This window comes from Myotis brandtii, unplaced genomic scaffold, assembly GCF_000412655.1.
Source record: "Myotis brandtii unplaced genomic scaffold, ASM41265v1 scaffold84, whole genome shotgun sequence".
Lineage (NCBI taxonomy): Eukaryota > Metazoa > Chordata > Mammalia > Chiroptera > Vespertilionidae > Myotis > Myotis brandtii.
In genome coordinates, this window is record NW_005371410.1 from 8089414 (window position 1) to 8094787 (window position 5374).

The 5374-nt window shown below is 36.4% G+C and overlaps 1 protein-coding gene across 4 annotated transcripts in view; it reads left to right on the forward strand.

Moving 5' to 3' along the window:
- FANCL (Fanconi anemia, complementation group L) overlaps nucleotides 1-5374 on the forward strand; it is a 68381-nt gene that overhangs the window by 10968 nt on the left and 52039 nt on the right. The gene's annotated exons all lie outside the window — the stretch shown is intronic.

Below are 5374 nucleotides of genomic sequence, written 5' to 3' on the forward strand. Positions count from 1 at the left end.
CCTCCTCCCTGAGTCAGTGGCTGCCCCACATTCATTCAAACTCCTCTCAGTTTTTGGAATTTGTGTGCCTACCTCTCTTCTCGCGCCACCCGCACCCACAAAGGTTGGCGGCCGTTCACGGGCATCCCTGCTCATCATCATATTGGTGTTTCCTGTAGAAAGAACATTTTGGAGGAAAACCTTGTTTTCGGCCCTCTTGTCAGGTCGCGTGCACCCGACCATCTAGGTGTGATGTTTTGTAGGGGATTTTGACCACAGAATTAATTGTGCTGGCGGATTCCCAAATTGCCTCCCTGGTGGAGTTAGGACATATAGAGACATACCTGTAGGGCTTTGAAGTTTACAGAGCGCTTTCCAAGTACGCTATCTCGGTGTTAACCTCAGCTCTTTGAGGCAGACATTTAGGAAAAATAATTATTCCTGTTCCTTAGTTGAATAAGTCAAGGCGTGGGAAAATGGAGAGGATTAGTTCCTTTTCCATGATCGCAACAGAACCCCTTAAACTCAGGCTGATTCCACGCCTGGGTTTTCCCCCTCGGCATTTGCACCCAGATCCCTTAGGTTAGAATTAGTGTAGACATTTGTTCCATGAACATTATGCCCAACATCATGCCCCCTCCCCAGCACATGTATTTTTTGAGGATGGGGCTATATCCTAGGAATTACCATATGTTTTGAAGACTACTTATAACATAAACTCTTAAAAATATTGAGAGAATTACCAAAATCACTTGCTAAATGAAACTTTTGCCTATCCCTAAGAGTGGCAGGTGCCAAACAGTTTGAGATTAAGTTGCACAACAGAACCCCTTAAACTCAGACTGATTCCACGCCTGGGTTTTCCCCCTCGATATTGGCACCCAGATCCCTTAGGTTAGAATTAGTGTAGACTTTTGTTCCCTGACCATTATGCCCAACATCATGCCCCCTCCCCAGCACACGTATTTTTTGAGGATGGGGCTATATCCTAGGAATTACCATATGTTTTGAAGACTACTTATAACATAAACTCTTTAAAAGATTGAATTATCAAAATCACTTGCTAAATGAAACTTTTGCCTATCCCTAAGAGTGGCAGGTGCCAAACAGTTTGAGATTAAGTTGCAGAGGTAATGCCCCTTTATTCCTAAATACTTCAGGTATATTTCATGAGACCAGTGACACACACATACATAACCACAATACAATTCTCAAAATCAAGATATGTGACCATGATATAATACCACTATCTAATGTGGAGTCCGTTTTCAACTTTTTTTTTTTGAATGTTGCAATTACATTATTTTAGCTCCCTACCATCTGATGATGTGAGATCTCATGTTTAGCTGTCTCTAACATGAAAGAGTTTATTAGTCTTTCTTTGGTTTTCATGAACTTGCCATTTCTTAAGAGGACAGGTTAGTTATTAGGTAGAATGCCCCTCAACTTGGGTTTCACAGATATTTTCAAGTTCAGATTATGCAATTTGGCAGAAATGCCCCAGAAAGAATGTTGTGTCCTTTTCAAGGTATTTATATCAGTGGGTCTGGTTATTGATAATGTTACCTCTGATCTCCTGTTTAAGGTGGCATCTTCCAGTTATTCCTTTGTAATTAATAAGTCCTTTTAGGGAGCTGAAACATTAAACTTTCACCACACACACCCCAGTTGTAGCATTATTGACTCTTGTTTGAGTCAGTTAATACTGTGATCGTTGCCAAATGATTTTTTAGCTCTATCGTTTCTTTATTAATTGACATTCTATGATAAGGAATAGTTTTCCCTTCTTTACAATTTATTTATATCATAATGGTCTCATGGATTTTAAAAATAATTTATTTAATGGGTTATCATCATTGCGTCCCTTATTTTTATGTTTTTATTGTCCCAGATTTGGCCAGTGAAAGCACACTGTTATTGATATACATTTTTAAATTAAAGCTTTGAATTTTCCTCTCATCACTGTTAAAATTATCCTATGGATGCTGACATGTAGTGATATATCATCATTTTTCAGAACTTTTGTAATTTTAAATTTTAGTTCTCCTGCTTAATAGAAGATTTTACAAAATTTATCATGGAAGGTCTTTTTTTAATTTTGTTAACTAATTTCTAGTTTTATTGCATTGTGATTAGATTATATTGTTTGTAAAAAAATTGTGGAACTTATTGATCCTGTGTATGTGAGAGAGAGAAATTCGTGATTGATTAAAAGAAGGTGCTTTCTCTATTATCAGATTATTCCCTTCCTCTTGAGTGAGCTTTGATAGTTTGTTTCCTTCAAGGACTTTGTTCATTCATCTAGGTTTTAAAATTTATTGGCTTAAAAGTTACTTATAACATTCCATTTTATCATTTTAATGTCTTTAGGCTCTGTAATGATGCTCTTTTTATTGGTTATCTTATGCTGCATAACTAATTAGTTCAAACCTTAGTGGCTTAAAATAACACATTTATTATTTCAGGATTCTTTGGATCAGGAACTTGGAAGTGACTTAGCCAATGTTTCTGGATCAGTGTTTCTTACGCAGAAGATGTTGGCCAGGATATCAGTTATCTAAAGGCTTGACTAGAGCTGAAAGATTTGCTTCCAAGAGTGCTCATTCACATAGCCATTGGCTGGAGGCCTCAGTTTTTTTACTGCTCTCCGTTAGGAAGGCCTCAGTTCCTCGCCACATGGGCCTCTGCAGTGTTGCTTGACTGTAATGACGCATGGCAGCTAGCTTCCCCTGGCTAACTAGTGAGTGATGGGACAGAGAGATCAAGCAGAAAGCTGCACAGTGCCTTTTCTCCCGTAGCTGCTGATGTTAACACATATTCACTCAGCTTTATTTTGTTTGTTAGAAGCAAGTCATGAATGCAGCCCATAGTAAAGGAGAGAATTGAGGCACCAACACTTAATGGTGGAAGTAGCAAAGAAATTATGGGCATATTTTATAGATACCTCCTATCCCAATACTGATAATGGTATTTTGTGTTTCTTCTGATGCATTGGGATGGAGGCTTATACATTTTATTGAAATGATTTCTTCAAGAACCTACTTTTGATATCATTGATTTTTCACTATTTCTGAAGTACCAGTCAAGGTTATTGTAGGATACTCTACTGGGATTTCTCATGATTAGACTGAGGTTATGGGTTTTTGAGAGGAACATCACAGTGTAAGTACCATTTCATCATGTCATATTAAGGGTACAGATTATCAATGTGATATATTACCATTGATGTTGACCTTGATCATTTGGCTGAAGTGGCATTTGCCTGTTTTATCTACTAGAAAGTTACTATTCTTCCCCTCTGTCCCCCCACCCCCCCTACACACACACACACACACACACATCTGTTTTATCTACTAGAAAGTTACTATTCTACCCCTCTGTCCCCCCACCCCCCTCGACACACACACACACACACACTTTCCATACTGTACTCTTTTCCTTCCCCCATACTGTACTGTTTGAGAGGAAGTCACTATGAGCAGCTCCCATTAAGGAGTGGGGAGTTATGCTCCCTTTTAAGGTAGAGTGTGTACATAATTTATTTGATTCTTCTGCATGAGAGATTAGCTTAACTCTCCCATTTACTAATTCACTTATTGATAACAGTATGGATTCATTAAACTTATTTTATACTTTGGGTTGTAATCCATTCTTATTTTCTTTGTTGTTCAAATTGACAGCTTTGGCACTCTCAATTATCCTTTAAAGAGATTTTTGAAAAATAAGAAAAGTCTTTATGTTTACTTGTATATTAACTATTTCTGGCACTCTGTTGTATACCAGATTTCCATCTGATTTCACTTACTATCTTCCTGAGTTCCTTTCTTTAATATTTCAAGTAGTGCATGTCTGCTGATGATTAATTCTTTTAGCTGTTTCATGTCTAGAAAATTGTTTATTTGGATTTTTTGAAAGATACTTTCATTGGGTATAAGATTCTAGGTTGACTTTTTTCTTTTAGTGCTTTAAATATGTCACTTCACTTTCTTGTATTATTTTCTATGAGAACTCTTTTTTTTCTTATCTTTGTTAGTAGTATGTTATTTTTCCTTTGGCTGCTTTTAAGGTTTTTCTTCTTATCTTGGTGTAGTTTTATTTATGTTTTCCCTCCACAGAGTTTGTGCAGTTTTTGTTTGTTTGTTTGTTTTAGATCTATGAGGCAGTTTTTTTCATTTAATTTGGAAAAACTTCAGCCATTATTTCTTCAAAATTTTTTTTGTTTCCTCCTCTCTCTTACCTGTATTGGGGACTTCAAATACATGCATGATAGGCCAATTTAAGTTGTTGCATAATTCATTAATGGTCTGCTTTTTTTAAAAAAAACAATCAATCTGGTTTTTTGTTTGTTTGTTTGTTTTTGGATGTTCTGTTTCTGTGTTTCAGGTACACTAATATCTTTTTTTGCAAGGTTTAATCTGTTAATACATCTAGCATATTTATCATCTTAGACATTGTTTATGCATTTTTTTATCTTTTAAATATAGGTCCTTATATCTCTTCCATATGTATTTAGCATACTCATGCTTTCCTTAACCTTCTCGAATATCTGTACTATTGTAATAACTGTTTAAGACTTTTAAAGCAGTTCTATCATCTGTTATTTTTGTATTTCTCTTGATTTTTCTTTTTATTATGAATCTTATTTTCCTGTTTCTCTGCTATGTGGTATATTTTGATTGAATGCCAGACATTGTGCATTCTACCTGTGGTGTGCTAGATATTATTTATTCTCTTAAATATTCTTGAGATTTGTTCTAAGCAGCAGTTAAGTTACTTGGAAATGGCTTGATCTTTTCAAGGTTTGCTTTTAAGCTTTGTTAGGCAGAAAAAGAACAGACTTTGGCTCTAACACTCAGGCAACACTTGTATTTGTTGGCTTTAATAGTACAAGGTTTTCCACTTCGATGGGAACAAGCTCAACCTTGTGTGAGCTCCAAGATTGTTTTGCATGCTCCATTCTCATGGTTGCCTAGCTTTGAGTGGTTTTCTCACATCCATGCAGCAATCACTATTTAGCTAAAGACTCCTTTGGAAGAATCCTCTGAAGTTCTCGTTTACTCTGTAGTTCTTTCTTCCCCATGTATTTCCTCGTTGGTGCTGTACATTATGAATCCTGCATACCTTTACCTCCCCTAACTCACCCCTGTCTTTTTAAGTCAGGGAGAATGTCGGGCTCTGTTTCGTTCTTCATCCTTGCCCTGCAGCCTGAAAAGTCTCCAGGCCATATAGCTATTTATAGAGATTTTCTCATTTGTTTCCCTTCTTTCAGGGATCACTGTCCTACAGTGCCTATTGTTTGATCTCTGACAAATCATTGTTTCATACATATTTTGTCCAACATTTTAGTTAATGTGGGAAGGTAAATCCTGTCTTTTTTTTTTTTTTTTTTTTTTTA